We start from the raw sequence: 17,526 nt of genomic DNA on the forward strand, positions 1-17,526 counted from the left end.
GATCTGGGCTAGCTGAATCAGAGAGGAGCCCCTGTAGACTGGTACTAGATCCTAGAGAACATTCAGGACTCTGTCTGGATCTGAGCTAGCTGAATCAGAGAGGAGCCCCTGTAGACTGGTACTAGATCCTAGAGAACATTCAGGACTAGGTCTGGATCTGGGCTAGCTGAATCAGAGAGGAGCCCCTGTAGACTGGTACTAGATCCTAGAGAACATTCAGGACTCTGTCTGGATCTGAGCTAGCTGAATCAGAGAGGAGTCCCTGTAGACTGGCACTAGATCCTAGAGAACATTCAGGACTCTGTCTGGATCTGGGCTAGCTGAATCAGAGAGGAGCCCCTGTAGACTGGCACTAGATCCTAGAGAACATTCAGGACTCTGTCTGGATCTGGGCTAGCTGAATCAGAGAGGAGCCCCTGTAGACTGGCACTAGATCCTAGAGAACATTCAGGACTCTGTCTGGATCTGGGCTAGCTGAATCAGAGAGGAGCCCCTGTAGACTGGCACTAGATCCTAGAGAACATTCAGGACTCTGTCTGGATCTGGGCTAGCTGAATCAGAGAGGAGCCCCTGTAGACTGGCACTAGATCCTAGAGAACATTCAGGACTCTGTCTGGATCTGGGCTAGCTGAATCAGAGAGGAGTCCCTGTAGACTGGCACTAGATCCTAGAGAACATTCAGGACTCTGTCTGGATCTGGGCTAGCTGAATCAGAGAGGAGTCCCTGTAGACTGGCACTAGATCTTAGAGAACATTCAGGACTAGGTCTGGATCTGGGCTAGCTGAATCAGAGAGGAGTCCCTGTAGACTGGCACTAGATCCTAGAGAACATTCAGGACTAGGTCTGGATCTGGGCTAGGCCCTATGTGTGTGTGCAAGCTTTACAAAGACAGAGTATGTAGGCTATATTGCTATTTCCAGTTCTGTAATAAAGTGGTGTGAGAGAAGAACACTTCATGTGGACTAGCAGTATAGTACATGTTACCACGCTGAAAAGACAAACAATGATGCTGCCAGTAATAACATTCAGGACTCTGTCTTATCTGGCCTGCTGAATCAGTGCAGGAGCCCCTGTACTGGCACTAGATCTGACATTCAGGCCTCTGTCTTATCTGAAGCCTGCTGAATCATTTATCAGTCCCTGTACTCTCACTATTCCCCCTCCTCTATTCCCCAAACCTATATTCCTCCTCCTCTATTCCTCCTCCTCTATTCCTCCTATTCTCCTCCTCTTCATCCTCCTCTATTCCTCCTCCTCTATTTCTAGGTCCCCTCTCTTCCCTCCTCCTATTCCTCCTGCATTCCCCCTCTTATCAAAGACATTCCTCCTCCTCTATTCCCCTCCTATTCCTATTTCCAGTTCCCCCTGTATTCCTCCTCCTCTATTCCTCCTCCTCATTGCCCCTAGCTCTATAGTCCATGTTATTCCCCCTCCTCTATTCCCCTCCTGATGCTCCCCTCTATTCCTCACTCCTCTATTCCCCCTGCATCTATTGTTCCTCCTCTATTCATCCTACTATTAGCCTCTGACTGCCTGCCACCATTCCTCCTATCTATTCCCCCTCCTTGAATCGTTATATCCCTCAGCATCTCTATTCCCCCTCCTCTATTCCCCAAACCTCTATTCCTCCTCCTCTATTCCTATTCCTCCTCTATCCCCCTCCTCTATTCCTCCTCCTCTATTCCCCCTCCTCTATTCTTCCTCCTCTATTCCCCCTTCTATTCCCCCTCCTCTATTCCCAACCCTCTATTCCTCCTCCTCTATTCCCCCTCCTCTATTCCTCCTCCTCTATTCCTCCTCCTCTATTCCCCCTCCTCTATTCCCCTCTCCTCTATTCCCCCTCCTCTATTCCCCTCCTCTATCCCCCTTTATTCTCCTCTATTCCCCCTCCTCTATTCTCCTCTCTTCCCCCTCCTATATTCCCCCTCCTCTCTTCCTCCTCCTCTATTCCTCCTGTTCCATTCCCCCTTCTCTATCCCCCTCTCTTCCTCCTCCTCTATTCCCCCTCCTCTTTGCCTTCTCCTCTATTCCCCCTCCTCTATTCCTCTATTCTCCTCTATTCCCCCCCCCTCCTCCTCTATTGCCCCTTCTCTATTCATCCTTGTCTATTCCCCCTCCTCTATTCCCCCCTCCCCCTCTCTTCCCCCCTCTATTCCTCACTCCTCTATTCCCCCTCTTCCTATTCTTCCTCCTCTATTCCTCCTCCACTATTCCCCTCCTCTATGCCTTCTCCTCTATTCCTCCTCCTCTATTCCCCCTCCTCTATTCCCCCTCCTCTATTCCTCCTCCTCTATTCCCCCTCCTCTATTCCTCTCTCCTCTATTCCCCCTCCTCTATTCCTCCTCCTCTATTTCCCCCTCCTCTATCCCCCTCCTCTATTCTTCCTCCTCTATTCCCCCCCTATTCCTCTATTCTTCCTCCTCTATTTCCCCCTCTATTCCTCCTCCTCTATTCCCCCTCCTCTATTCTTCCTCCTCTATTCCTTCTCCTCTATTCCCCCTCCTCTATTCTTCCTCCTCTATTCCCCCTCCTCTATTCTTCCTCTTCTATTTCTCCTCTCTTCCTCTATTCCCCCTCCTCTATTCTTCCTCCTCTATTCCCCTCCTCTATTCTTTCTATTCTCCTCTATTCCCCCTCCTCTATTCTTCCCTTCCCCCTCTATTCCCCCCCCTCTATTCTTCCTCTCTATTCCTCCTCTATTCCTATTCTTCCTCCTCTATTCCCCCTCCTCTATTCTTCCTCCTCTATTCCCCCTCCCCCTCCTCTATTCTTCCCTACTATATCCTCTATTCATCCCTCCTCTATTCTTCCTCCTCTATTTCCTCTCTCCCTCTATTCCCTCCTCTATTCTTCCTCCTCATTCCCCCTCCTCTAGACACCTCCTCTACTGTAATTCCCGCTCCTCTATTCTTCCTCCTCTAGACCCCTCCTCAGCCCCTCCTCTATTCTTCCTCCTCTATTCTGCCTCCTGATTCCCCCTCCTTTGGCATTCCTCCTCTATTTTCTCTATTCTTCCTCCTCTAGGGACAGTTTGAAATTCCCCCTCCTCTATTCCCCTCCTCTATTTGTCTAGCTTTTTGTTTTCCCCTTCTAGGGATCCTCTATTTTCTATTCTTCCTCCTCTATTATTCTCCACAGGGGATCCCCCTCCTCATTCTTCCTCCTCTATTGGTTTCTATTCCCCCTCCCATTTTCCTCAGGTTTCCCCCAAAATATTCTTCTCAATATATTCCCATTTCCTCTATTCTGCCTCCTCTATTCTTCCTCCTCCCCTATTCCAAGGTCCTCTATGGCCTTTCCTATGCTCTACACTTTTCTACACGTTTAGTATACAGTCAACTCTATCCTGCCCTCTGTACATAGTGACAATAGTGGTAGGTGGATCGTTTGTCCAGATCTCAATAGGTTATTCTCCAATCATTCCCCCACATAAATTCTTTCAATTCTCCTCATTCTTTACTATATAACATCCATTCTCTTTCTCTCCCCATCCCTCTCTCGCTCTGCATTATACCACAGCCACCTCTGTACTGTAAATCGCCATGGTAACGCAGAGACAGCAGGTCAGCCTGTCACTGGAGACTCTCTGTGTTCTGCGCCCTGATTGGTGCTTTGGCATTGTCACTGGGGTTTTCTGACTTGGGCGCAAAGGGACAGTTTGAAATTGACTGAGGTGGGCCGGTCCAAAATAAGGGAGGTTTGTCTAGCTTTTGTTTTACTTTGGGTAGGGATGGGGGATTTTTATTTATTTGTATTATTAGGCACAGGGGAGGGTAATGCATTTTCCCTGGTTTACATTCCCCATTTTGCAGGTTTAACAAAATAATTTCTTCAATATAGCCACATTTCCTAATCTGCCTGCACGCTCCTCCCCTACCAAGGTGCTGTGGTATTTCCCTGGTGCTCTACACTTTTCTACACGTTTAGTATACAGTATCCTGCCCTGTAGTCAACTCTATCCTGCCCTCTGTACATAGTGACAATAGTGGTAGGTGGATCGTTTGTCCAGATCTGCAATAGGTTAACTAGCAATCAGGCCACATAAAATCATTCAAATCTGCATCAATTTTCTGATATAAATCCACAAGAACGTAGAGGAATAACTGATTGGCAGAGGAGAGGCCAGGGCAGAGGAGAGGCCAGGTGGAGAGGAGAGGCCAGGTGTAGAGGAGAGGCCAGGTAGAGAGGAGAGGCCAGGTGGTGGAGAGGAGAGGCCAGGTGTAGAGGAGAGGCCAGGTGGAGTGAGAGGCCAGGTGGAGAGGAGAGGCCAGGTGGAGAGGAGAGGCCAGGTGGAGAGGAGAGGCCAGGTGTAGAGGAGAGGCCAGGTGGAGAGGAGAGGCCAGGTGTAGAGGAGAGGCCAGGTGTAGAGGAGAGGCCAGGTGTAGAGTTGAGGCCAGGTGTAGAGGAGAGGCCAGGTGTAGAGGAGAGGCCAGGTGTAGAGGAGAGGCCAGGTGTAGAGGAGAGGCCAGGTGTAGAGGAGAGGCCAGGTAGAGGAGAGGCCAGGTGTAGAGGAGGGCCAGGTGGGAGGAGAGGAGAGGCCAGGTGTAGAGGAGAGGCCAGGTGGAGAGGAGAGGCCAGGTGGAGAGGAGAGGCCAGGTGTAGAGGAGAGGCCAGGTGTAGAGGAGAGGCCAGGTGTAGAGGAGAGGCCAGGTGTAGAGGAGAGGCCAGGTGCAGAGGAGAGGCCAGGTGTAGAGGAGAGGCCAGGTGTAGAGGAGAGGCCAGGTGTAGAGGAGAGGCCAGGTGTAGAGGAGAGGCCAGGTGTAGAGGAGAGGCCAGGTGCAGAGGAGAGGCCAGGTACTGAGGAGAGACCAGGTGTGTCATTACACATGAAATAAGAGTGAAGACACGCAGCTGAAACAAATGTATCTTACTGTATTTAAGGATTCCCTCATATAGAGAGTGGGTTCCCCTATTGGCACGATGCATTATGGGGTTTTCCTTTCACGCCAATGACCCGGGTTCACTCCCTTGTCCTGCCGTTCGGTGCATTGGTGTCAGAAGTGGGAATACTAAAAGGCTCAAATATATCGGTGAGGTACTATAAACTAAAGTGAAAATGCCATTGAATAATGGCGCAAAAGCCCCGATATTTGAATGTTTCATTCCGTCTGGATGAATTGTGGGTCTCCTCTTGATCTAGATGAGGCACCGTACAGGACAGTCTGGCTGTGTTTATCCTTCTGCCCGTCCTCATTCTCCCAAGTCGTCCTACATTGTGTAGCCACACAGTCTCATGCGCCCAGCAGGCCCAGTTATTCAGGAAAGATTAACGCGCGTTCTGCCTCCTTAACAATCAGAGTAGCTATTCCTTGACCTCAAACGCTTCAATATTGTCTAAATAATGGTCACTTAACTTAACTTTTGACATGTATTCATTTCACTAGGCTACTTAAAAAGGTGTCCTGTAGGCTACCTGCGCATGTTCATCCTCTCCACTGTAATATAAAGAGATAAAGAGACATCTGCCCCCCCCCACACACACACACACACACACACACACACACACACACACACACACACACACACACACACACACACACACACACACACACACACACACACACACACACACACACACACACACACACACACACACACACAGTAAATGTCAAACTGTCCCCAATCTAGGCCGTTTGATAACAAAGCAACTCCATTGAACCGGGATGAGCCGAGAGAGGCAGGGAGGGGTGCCAGGGGAAGGAAGGGAGGAAGAGAGGGAGGTAGAGTGAGGGAGGAAGAGAGGGAGGTAGAGTGAGGGAGGAAGAGAGGGAGGTGGAGTGAGGGAGGAAGAGAGGTAGAGATAGGGAAAGGTAGAGAGATAGAGTGAGGGAGGAAGAGAGGGAGGTAGAGGGAGGGAGGAAGAGAGGGAGGTAGAGGGAGGGAGGAAGAGAGGTAGAGACAGGGAAAGGTAGAGGTAGAGTGAGGGAGGAAGAGAGGGAGGTAGAGTGAGGAAGGAAGAGAGGGAGGTAGAGGGAGGGAGGAAGAGAGGTAGAGACAGGGAAAGGTAGAGGTAGAGTGAGGGAGGAAGAGAGGTAGGTAGAGTGAGGGAGGAAGAGAGGTAGAGATAGGGAAAGGTAGAGAGGGAGGTAGAGTGAGGGAGGAAGAAGAGAGGTAGAGATAGGGAGGGAGAGAGGTAGAGGTAGGTGAGGGAGGAAGAGAGGAAGGTAGAGTGAGGGAGGAAGAGAGGAGGTAGAGTGAGGGAGGGAGAGGTAGAGTGAGGGAGGAAGAGAGGTAGGTAGAGTGAGGGAGGAAGAGAGGGAGGTAGAGTGAGGGAGGAAGAGAGGTATAGATAGGGAAAGGTAGAGGTAGAGTGAGGGAGGAAGAGAGGGAGGTAGAGTGAGGGAGGAAGAGAGGTAGGTAGAGTGAGGGAGGAAGAGAGGTAGGTAGAGTGAGGGAGGAAAAGGGATAGAGGTAGAGTGAGGGAGGAAGAGAGGGAGGTAGAGTGAGGGAGGAAGAGAGGGAGGTAGAGTGAGGGAGGAAGAGAGGTAGGTAGATAGGGAAAGGTAGAGGTAGAGTGAGGGAGGAAGAGAGGGAGGTAGAGTGAGGGAGGAAGATAGGTAGGTAGAGTGAGGGAGGAAGAGAGGTAGGTAGAGTGAGGGAGGAAGAGAGGGAGGTAGAGTGAGGGAGGAAGAGAGGAAGGTAGAGTGAGGGAGGAAGAGAGGGAGGTAAAGTGAGGGAGGAAGAGAGGTAGGTAGAGTGAGGGAGAAAGAGAGGGAGGTAGAGTGAGGGAGGAAGAGAGGTAGGTAGAGTGAGGGAGGAAGAGAGGGAGGTAGAGTGAGGGAAAGGAAGAGGAGGTAGAGTGAGGGAGGAAGAGAGGTAGGTAGAGTGAGGGAGGAAGAGAGGGAGGTAGAGTGAGGGAGAAAGAGAGGGAGGTAGAGTGAGGGAGGAAGAGAGGAAGGTAGAGTGAGGGAGGAAGAGAGGTAGGTAGAGTGAGGGAGGAAGAGAGGGAGGTAGAGGGGGGGAGGAAGAGAGGTAGAGATAGGGAAAGGTAGAGAGATAGAGCAGAGGGAGGAAGAGAGGGAGGTAGAGTCAGATGGGAGGAAGATAAGGGAGGTAGAGTGAGGTAATAACACTCCAGAATTAGATAAAATAAAGTTCGGTCTCTCAGGAAGAGAGGTAGAGATAGGGAAAGGTAGAGAGATAGAGTGAGGGAGGAAGAGAGGGAGGTAGAGTGAGGGATTGGCTATAAAAGAGGGAGGTAGATTGTGGGAGGGAGGAACAGAATCGGTATTTAGAGATAGGGAAAGGTAGAGAGCACCATGGGGTCAATAAGTGATGCAGAGGGGACCATGGAAACCAGATCCGTGGCTGCTGTGTTGAAAGAGGTTGTTTACCAGCGTAGCCTGTTTAGTTCTAATATCAGATGTACCGCAATGGTTTAAATAACCAGCAGATAACCTTGGTGTTATTTGGTTTATGATTTAGCGGAGGCGACCGTAATAACACTCCAGAATTAGATCAAAAATAAATCAAAATAAAGACTGCGTCACGAGAGAGAGTTCGGTCATCTCACCTGGGAGATTAATATAGCATGCACGAGCTGACACATTTTCCACTACCCAATAGACGTGCTATTGTCGCTATTTACCAACAGCTACACATGATATTTAACCTGTTGTGTGAGTGTAGGCTAATAACATGACGTGTGCGTCGTGTATTTACATGGGGTCGGCGCAGCATAGCTTTGTCTATTGCGATCTGCATTTCAGCACCATGGACAGGTCCCGATCTCTTACACTTTGACAGACGTGACACCGGTCAGCGAAGGTTCACGAGACGTCATTCCTCTGTTTTTAGATGATTGAAATGGAGGTGAAATAACCGTTTATTAGGCCACTAAAACGTGTTTATGTTCGCGTTAAAAACCTCATTTACTGAAATTAGATGTAAACAATCTTTATGGCGTGAATCCACTGATATTTAAAACAACATAAGATAAAACGGATCATTATTTGCGGTCCGGGTTGTCAGCGTGATGTTGTGAAATAAAACCTAACATCTTAGTTTTAACCTGGTTGTCATAATGCCTGCGTGAAAATGATATTTAACCTGTTGTCATGGCGTGATTGCGGTCCGTGATATTTAACCTGTTGTCATGGCGTGATGTGCGGTCCGTGATATTTAACCTGTTGTCATGACGTGATGTGCGGTCCGTGATATTTAACCTGTTGTCATGACGTGATGTGCGGTCCGTGATATTTAACCTGTTGTCATGACGTGATCCATGATATTTAACCTGTTGTCCGTGATATTTAACCTGTTGTCATGGCGTGATGTGCGGTCATGATATTTAACCTGTTGTCATGGCGGTGATGTTGTCATGCGGTCCATGATATTTAACCTGTTGTCATGACGTGATGTGCGGTCCGTGATATTTAACCTGTTGTCATGACGTGATGTGCGGTCATGATATTTAACCACTGTGTGACGCGTTGATATTTAACACTTTTTGTTATTCTCCCGATCTTCTCGGGTCTGATGGTCTGATGGACCCACAACATTATTAGGTTTTTAAATCAATTCAGCCATAACAATTTAAGTAAACATACTTAATACTAAATACTTAGATGTTGACTTATATAAATTACAAGCAGTATAGACAGCATACATGGCTAATATTTGCCATTTACCTGCTCGATCACACTTATCAATAAAATTGCTATTATTTCTTTTTTTATAAAATGTAATTATAATCAAATTGGAAGGACAAATTTTACATATAGTATTTTATGGAAATGATAAATGAGCCCCATTGAACACAAATGAAGGCCAGTTGACACACCACATGAGAGACAGAGTTTCTGTGTTTTACAAATGTATTTATATAAGGACACAAGACGAGACCCCGATGCAGACACACAAGAGAATGGCCATGGACAGGCAAAAGGTCAAAACCAGTTCAGAGTCCAGGAGGTACAGAGTGGCAGGCAGAATGGTCAGACAGGCAGAATGGTCAGGCAGGCAGAATGGTCAGGTAGGCAGAATGGTCAGGCAGGCAGAATGGTCAGGTAGGCAGAATGGTCAGGCAGGCGGATACAGAGTGGCAGGCAGAATGGTCAGGCAGGCAGAATGGTCAGGCAGGCAGAATGGTCAGGTAGGCAGAATGGTCAGGTAGGCAGAATGGTCAGGCAGGCGGGTACAGAGTGGCAGGCAGAATGGTCAGGCAGGCAGAATGGTCAGGCAGGCGGGTACAGAGTGGCAGGCAGAATGGTCAGGCAGGCAGAATGGTCAGGCAGGCGGGTACAGAGTGGCAGGCAGAATGGTCAGGCAGGCAGAATGGTCAGGCAGGCGGGTACAGAGTGGCAGGCAGAATGGTCAGGCAGGCAGAATGGTCAGGCAGGCGGGTACAGAGTGGCAGGCAGAATGGTCAGGCAGGCGGGTACAGAGTGGCAGACAGAATGGTCAGGCAGGCAGAATGGTCAGGCAGGCAGAATGGTCAGGCAGGCAGAATGGTCAGGCAGGCGGGTACAGAGTGGCAGGCAGAATGGTCAGGCAGGCAGAATGGTCAGGCAGGCAGAATGGTCAGGCGGGCGGGTACAGAGTGGCAGGCAGAATGGGCAGGCAGGCAGAATGGTCAGGCAGGCAGAATGGTCAGGCGGGCGGGTACAATGCCTTGCCCAGCTCCTCGAGAAAGATCTGTCTCGTCTGGAGCTTCTCTCTGTTCTCTTCTGTATACTTCCGGCCCTTCTTTGGACACTGTGTTAACAACCCTCCAGGCAAGTTTCAATGCCATACAAGTCTCCTTCCGTGGCCTCCAATTGCTCTTAAATACAAGTAAAACTAAATGCATGCTCTTCAACCGATCGATCGCTACCTGCACCTACCCGCCTGTCCAACATCACTACTCTGGACAGCTCTGACTTAGAATACGTGGACAACTACAAATACTTAGGTGTCTGGTTAGACTGTAAACTCTCCTTCCAGACCCAAATCAAACATCTCCAATCCAAAGTTAAATCTAGAATTGGCTTCCTATTTCGCAACAAAGCATCCTTCACTCATGCTGCCAAACATACCCTTGTAAAACTGACCATCCTACCAATCCTGGTTCACCAACTACTTTGCAGACAGAGTTCAGTGTGTCAAATCGGAGGGTCTGCTGTCCGGACCTCTGGCAGTCTCTATGGGGGTGCCACAGGGTTCAATTCTTGGACCGACTCTCTTCTCTGTATACATCAATGAGGTCGCTCTTGCTACTGGTGAGTCCCTGATCCACCTCTACGCAGACGACACCATTCTGTATACTTCCGGCCCTTCTTTGGACACTGTGTTAACAACCCTCCAGGCAAGCTTCAATGCCATACAACTCTCCTTCCGTGGCCTCCAATTGCTCTTAAATACAAGTAAAACTAAATCCATGCTCTTCAACCGATCGCTACCTGCACCTACCCGCCTGTCCAACATCACTACTCTGGACGGCTCTGACTTAGAATACGTGGACAACTACAAATACTTAGGTGTCTGGTTAGACTGTAAACTCTCCTTCCAGACCCATATCAAACATCTCCAATCCAAAGTTAAATCTAGAATTGGCTTCCTATTTCGCAACAAAGCATCCTTCACTCATGCTGCCAAACATACCCTTGTAAAACTGACCATCCTACCAATCCTCGACTTTGGCGATGTCATTTACAAAATAGCCCCAAATACCCTACTCAACAAATTGGATGCAGTCTATCACAGTGCAATCTGTTTTGTCACCAAAGCCCCATATACTACCCACCATTGCGACCTGTACGCTCTCGTTGGCTGGCCCTTCATACTCGTCGCCAAACCCACTGGCTCCATGTCATCTACAAGACCCTGCTAGGTAAAGTCCCCCCTTATCTCAGCTCGCTGGTCACCATAGCATCTCCCACCTGTAGCACACGCTCCAGCAGGTATATCTCTCTAGTCACCCCCAAAACCAATTCTTTCTTTGGCTGCCTCTCCTTCCAGTTCTCTGCTGCCAATGACTGGAACGAACTACAAAAATCTCTGAAATTGGAAACACTTATCTCCCTCACTAGCTTTAAGCACCAACTGTCAGATCAGCTCACAGATTACTGCACCTGTACATAGCCCACCTATAATTTAGCCCAAACAACTACCTCTTTCCCAACTGTATTTTATTTATTTATTTATTTTGCTCCTTTGCACCCCATTATTTTTATTTCTACTTTGCACATTCTTCCATTGCAAATCTACCATTCCAGTGTTTGTAATGTAGTTCGTCTGTTGTTTGTAAAGAGTCAGACCGAAATGCAGCGTGTAGGTTACTCATGACTTTTAATGAAGAAAATAGCGGTACATGAAATAACTGAAAATACGAAAACAACAAACGAGAGAAACTAATTACAGCCTATCTGGTGACTAACACAGAGACAGGTGCAATCACCCACGAAATACAACGCGCACTCAAGCTACCTAAATACGGTTCCCAATCTGAGACAACTAGAATCAGCTGACTCCAATTAGGAATCGCCTCAGGCAGCCAAGCCTAACTAGACACACCCCTACTAATACACACTCCCAATTAATACAAACCCCAATACGAAATACAACATATAAACCCATGTCACACCCTGGCCTACCCAAACATATAACAAAAACACAAGATACAATGACCAAGGCGTGACAGAAACCCCCCCCCTAAGGTGCGGACTCCGGGACGCACCTCAAGAGCATAGGTAGGGTCCGGGTGGGCGTCTGTCCATGGTGGCGGTTCTGGCTCGGGACGTGGACCCCACTCCATAAATGTCCTAGTTCCTCCCCTTCGCGTCCTAGGATAATCCACCTTCTCCGCCGACCATGGCCTAATAGTCCTCACCCTGATCCCCACATAACTGAGGGGCAGCTCGGGACCGAGGGGCAGCTCGGGACCGAGGGCAGCTCGGGACCGAGGGGCAGCTCGGGACAGAGGGGCAGCTCGGGATAGAGGGGCAGCTGAGGACAGAGGGGCAGCTCGGGACAGAGGGGCAGCCCGGGACAGAGGGGCAGCCCGGGACCGAAGCAGCCCAGTACTGAGGGGAAGCTCGGTACTGAGAGGGAGCCCAGTACAGAGAGGAAGCCTAGTACTGAAAGGAAGCTCAGTACTGAAAGGAAGCTCAGTACTGAGAGGAAGCTCAGTACTGAGAGGAAGCTCAGGCAGGTAGTAGGCTCCGGTAAATCCTGGCTGGCTGGTGGACCTGGATGATTCAGGTTGTCTGGCCGATCTAGAAGATCTTGGCAGACTGGCACTTCTGGCGGATCCTGGCAGACTGGCACTTCTGGCGGATCCTGGCAGACTGGCACTTCTGGCGGATCCTGGCAGACTGGTGACGCTGGGCCGACTGGCGGCGCTGGGCAGACAGGAGACTCCGGCAGCGCAGGAGAGGAGAAAAGCTCTGGCTGCGCTGAACAGGCGAGGCGCACTGGACGCGCTGGGCCGACTGGTAGCACTGGTGGCGCTGGACAGACAGGAGACTCCGGCAGCGCAGGAGAGGAGAAAGGCTCTGGCTGCGCTGAACAGGCGGGAGACTCCAACAGTGCAGGAGAGGAGAAAAGCTCTGGCTGCGCTGAACAGGCGAGGCGCACTGGACGCGCTGGGCCGACTGGTAGCACTGGTGGCGCTGGACAGACAGGAGACTCCGGCAGCGCAGGAGAGGAGAAAGGCTCTGGCTGCGCTGAACAGGCGGGAGACTCCAACAGTGCAGGAGAGGAGAAAAGCTCTGGCTGCGCTGAACAGGCGAGGCGCACTGGACGCGCTGGGCCGACTGGTAGCACTGGTGGCGCTGGACAGACAGGAGACTCCGGCAGCGCAGGAGAGGAGAAAGGCTCTGGCTGCGCTGAACAGGCGGGAGACTCCAACAGTGCAGGAGAGGAGAAAAGCTCTGGCTGCGCTGAACAGGCGAGGCGCACTGGACGCGCTGGGCCGACTGGTAGCACTGGTGGCGCTGGACAGACAGGAGACTCCGGCAGCGCAGGAGAGGAGAAAGGCTCTGGCTGCGCTGAACAGGCGGGAGACTCCAACAGTGCAGGAGAGGAGAAAAGCTCTGGCTGCGCTGAACAGGCGAGGCGCACTAGACGCGCTGGGCCGACTGGTAGCACTGGTGGCGCTGGACAGACAGGAGACTCCGGCAGCGCAGGAGAGGAGAAAGGCTCTGGCTGCGCTGAACAGGCGGGAGACTCCAACAGTGCAGGAGAGGAGAAAAGCTCTGGCTGCGCTGAACAGGCGAGGCGCACTGGACGTGCTGGGCCGACTGGTAGCACTGGTGGCGCTGGACAGACAGGAGACTCCGGCAGCGCAGGAGAGGAGAAAGGCTCTGGCTGCGCTGAACAGGCGGGAGACTCCAACAGTGCAGGAGAGGAGAAAAGCTCTGGCTGTGCTGAACAGGCGAGGCGCACTGGAGGCCTGGTGCGTGGTGCTGGAACTGGTGGTACTGGCGCGAGGACACGCACAGGAAGCCTGGTGCGGGAGCTGCTACCGGAGGACTGGTGTGTAGAGGTGGCTCTGGATAGACCGGACCGTGCAGGCGCACTGGAGCTCTTGAGCACCGAGCCTGCCCAAGCTTACCTGGCTCGATGCCCACTCTAGCCCGGCCAATAGGAAGAGCTGGTATGTGCCTCACCGGGCTATGCTCCCGCACTGAAAACACCATGCGCTCCATAGCATAACACGGTGCCTGCCCGGTCTCTCTAGCCCAACGGTGAGCACAGGGAGTATGCGCAGGTCTCCTACCTGGCATAACTATTCTCCCTTCTAGCTCCCCCAATATTTTTTGGGGCTGTTTTTCCGGTTTCCTTGCCAACCGTGTTCCCTCGTATCGTCGGCTCCTATCTCCCGCTGCCTCTGCTCTCCTTAGTGCCTCCACCTGTTCCCATGGGAGGCGATCTCTTTCGGCCAATATCTCCTCCCAAGTGTAACAACCTTTACCATCCAACACGTCTTCCCATGTCCATTCTCCAAATAATTCAGCCTCCCTTTGCTGCTCCAGCTGTCGCTGCCTGTTTAAACCAGCGCCTCTCCGTTTTCCGGCGTGTCTTTTCGTTGATTCGATTCGCCTGTAGCCCTCTTCGCATTGCTGTAGGGAATCCCAGGCGGGCTCCTGCACTCGCTCTGGGTCGGCCGCCCACCTGTCGATTTCTTCCCACGTAGTATACTCCTTGCTTCTGCCGTCCATAACGTCCTCCTTTAGATCCTGCCAGTTCACACGCTGCTCGGTCTGTGAATGGTGGGTGATTCTGTAATGTAGTTCTTCTGTTGTTTGTAGCGAGTCAGACCGAAATGCAGCGAGTAGGTTACTCATGACTTTTAATGAAGAAAATAGCGGTACATGAAATAACTGAAAATACGAAAACAACAAACGAGAGAAACTAATTACAGCCTATCTGGTGACTAACACAGAGACAGGTACAATCACCCACGAAATACAACGCGCACTCAAGCTACCTAAATACGGTTCCCAATCCGAGACAACTAGAATCAGCTGACTCCAATTAGGAATCGCCTCAGGCAGCCAAGCCTAACTAGACACACCCCTACTAATACACACTCCCAATTAATACAAACCCCAATACGAAATACAACATATAAACCCATGTCACACCCTGGCCTACCCAAACATATAACAAAAACACAAGATACAATGACCAAGGCGTGACAGTGTTTTACTTGCTATATTGTATTTACTTTGCCACCATGGCCTTTTTTGGTTCCCCACCACCATACTGCTTTCATATACACACAGTGGTTCCCCACCACCATACTGCTTTCATATACACACAGTGGTTCCCCACCACCATACTGCTTTCATATACACACAGTGGTTCCCCACCACCATACTGCTTTCATATACACACAGTGGTTCCCCACCACCATACTGCTTTCATATACACACAGTGGTTCCCCACCACCATACTGCTTTCATATACACACAGTGGTTCCCCACCACCATACTGCTTTCATATACACACAGTGGTTCCCCACCACCATACTGCTTTCATATACACACAGTGGTTCCCCACCACCATACTGCTTTCATATACACACAGTGGTTCCCCACCACCATACTGCTTTCATATACACACAGTGGTTACCACATACTGCTTTCATATACAGTGGTTCCCCACACAGTGGTTCCCCACCACCATACTGCTTTCATATACACACAGTGGTTCCCCACCACCATACTGCTTTCATATACACACAGTGGTTCCCCACCACCACCATACTGCTTTCATATACACACAGTGGTTCCCCACCACCATACTGCTTTCATATACACACAGTGGTTCCCCACCACCATACTGCTTTCATATATACACAGTGGTTCCCCACCACCATACTGCTTTCATATACACACAGTGGTTCCCCACCACCATACTGCTTTCATATATACACAGTGGTTCCCCACCACCATACTGCTTTCATATATACACAGTGGTTCCCCACCACCATACTGCTTTCATATACACACAGTGGTTCCCCACCACCATACTGCTTTCATATATACACAGTGGTTCCCCACCACCATACTGCTTTCATATACACACAGTGGTTCCCCACCACCATACTGCTTTCATATATACACAGTGGTTCCCCACCACCATACTGCTTTCATATACAGTGGTTCCCCACCACACAGTGGTTCCCCACCACCATACTGCTTTCATATAGACACAGTGGTTCCCCACCACCATACTGCTTTCATATAGACACAGTGGTTCCCCACCACCATACTGCTTTCATATAGACACAGTGGTTCCCCACCACCATACTGCTTTAGACACAGTGGTTCCCCACCACCATACTGACACAGTGGTTCCCCACCACCATACTGCTTTTCATCATATACACACAGTGGTTCCCCACCACCACCACCATACAGTGGTTCCCCACCACCATACTGCTTTCATATACACAGTGGTTCCCCACCACCATACTGCTTTCATATACACACAGTGGTTCCCCACCACCATACTGCTTTCATATATACACAGTGGTTCCCCACCACCATACTGCTTTCATATATACACACAGTGGTTCCCCACCACCATACTGCTTTCATATAGACACAGTGGTTCCCCACCACCATACTGCTTTCATATAGACACAGTGGTTCCCCACCACCATACTGCTTTCATATAGACACAGTGGTTCCCCACCACCATACTGCTTTCATACACACAGTGGTTCCCCACCACCATACTGCTTTCATATAGACACAGTGGTTCCCCACCACCATACTGCTTTCATACACACACAGTGGTTCCCCACCACCATACTGCTTTCATATATACACAGTGGTTCCCCACCACCATACTGCTTTCATATACACACAGTGGTTCCCCACCACCATACTGCTTTCATATAGACACAGTGGTTCCCCACCACCATACTGCTTTCATATAGACACAGTGGTTCCCCACCACCATACTGCTTTCATATAGACACAGTGGTTCCCCACCACCATACTGCTTTCATATACACACAGTGGTTCCCCACCACCATACTGCTTTCATATAGACACAGTGGATCCCCACCACCATACTGCTTTCATATAGACACAGTGGTTCCCCACCACCATACTGCTTTCATATACACACAGTGGTTCCCCACCACCATACTGCTTTCATATAGACACAGTGGTTCCCCACCACCATACTGCTTTCATATACACACAGTGGTTCCCCACCACCATACTGCTTTCATATAGACACAGTGGTTCCCCACCACCATACTGCTTTCATATACACACAGTGGTTCCCCACCACCATACTGCTTTCATATATACACACAGTGGTTCCCCACCACCATACTGCTTTCATATATACACAGTGGTTCCCCACCACCATACTGCTTTCATATACACACAGTGGTTCCCCACCACCATACTGCTTTCATATACACAGTGGTTCCCCACCACCATACTGCTTTCATATACACACAGTGGTTCCCCACCACCATACTGCTTTCATATACACACAGTGGTTCCCCACCACCATACTGCTTTCATATATACACAGTGGTTCCCCACCACCATACTGCTTTCATATATATACACAGTGGTTCCCCACCACCATACTGCTTTCATATAGACACACAGTGGTTCCCCACCACCATACTGCTTTCATATAGACACACAGTGGTTCCCCACCACCATACTGCTTTCATATACACACAGTGGTTCCCCACCACCATACTGCTTTCATATACACACAGTGGTTCCCCACCACCATACTGCTTTCATATACACACAGTGGTTCCCCACCACCATACTGCTTTCATATAGACACAGTGGTTCCCCACCACCATACTGCTTTCATATAGACACAGTGGTTCCCCACCATTCATCCCATCATATAGTCCTTTAAAGACCCCTTTCACCTGCAGTAAACCAGGAAGCAGAGCTGGAATGTTGACGTGAGATAATGTCTCACTCTCTTATAGTTGATTCAAATGGAATAAACAAGCCATGTATGTGATATCAGTTAGTCACTTCCTGCTACCCAACGTGACAATTTTCTCCCAATGAAATACGATGTCACAACGCATGCAGCTATAA

General features: G+C 50.0%; 1 pseudogene; it reads left to right on the top strand.

Moving 5' to 3' along the window:
* The window catches only part of LOC124019855, a 33,794-nt pseudogene that overhangs the window by 1,477 nt on the left and 14,791 nt on the right, over window positions 1-17,526 (top strand).

This window comes from Oncorhynchus gorbuscha, unplaced genomic scaffold (assembly GCF_021184085.1).
Source record: "Oncorhynchus gorbuscha isolate QuinsamMale2020 ecotype Even-year unplaced genomic scaffold, OgorEven_v1.0 Un_scaffold_697, whole genome shotgun sequence".
In the NCBI taxonomy this organism is placed as follows: Eukaryota; Metazoa; Chordata; class Actinopteri; order Salmoniformes; family Salmonidae; genus Oncorhynchus; species Oncorhynchus gorbuscha.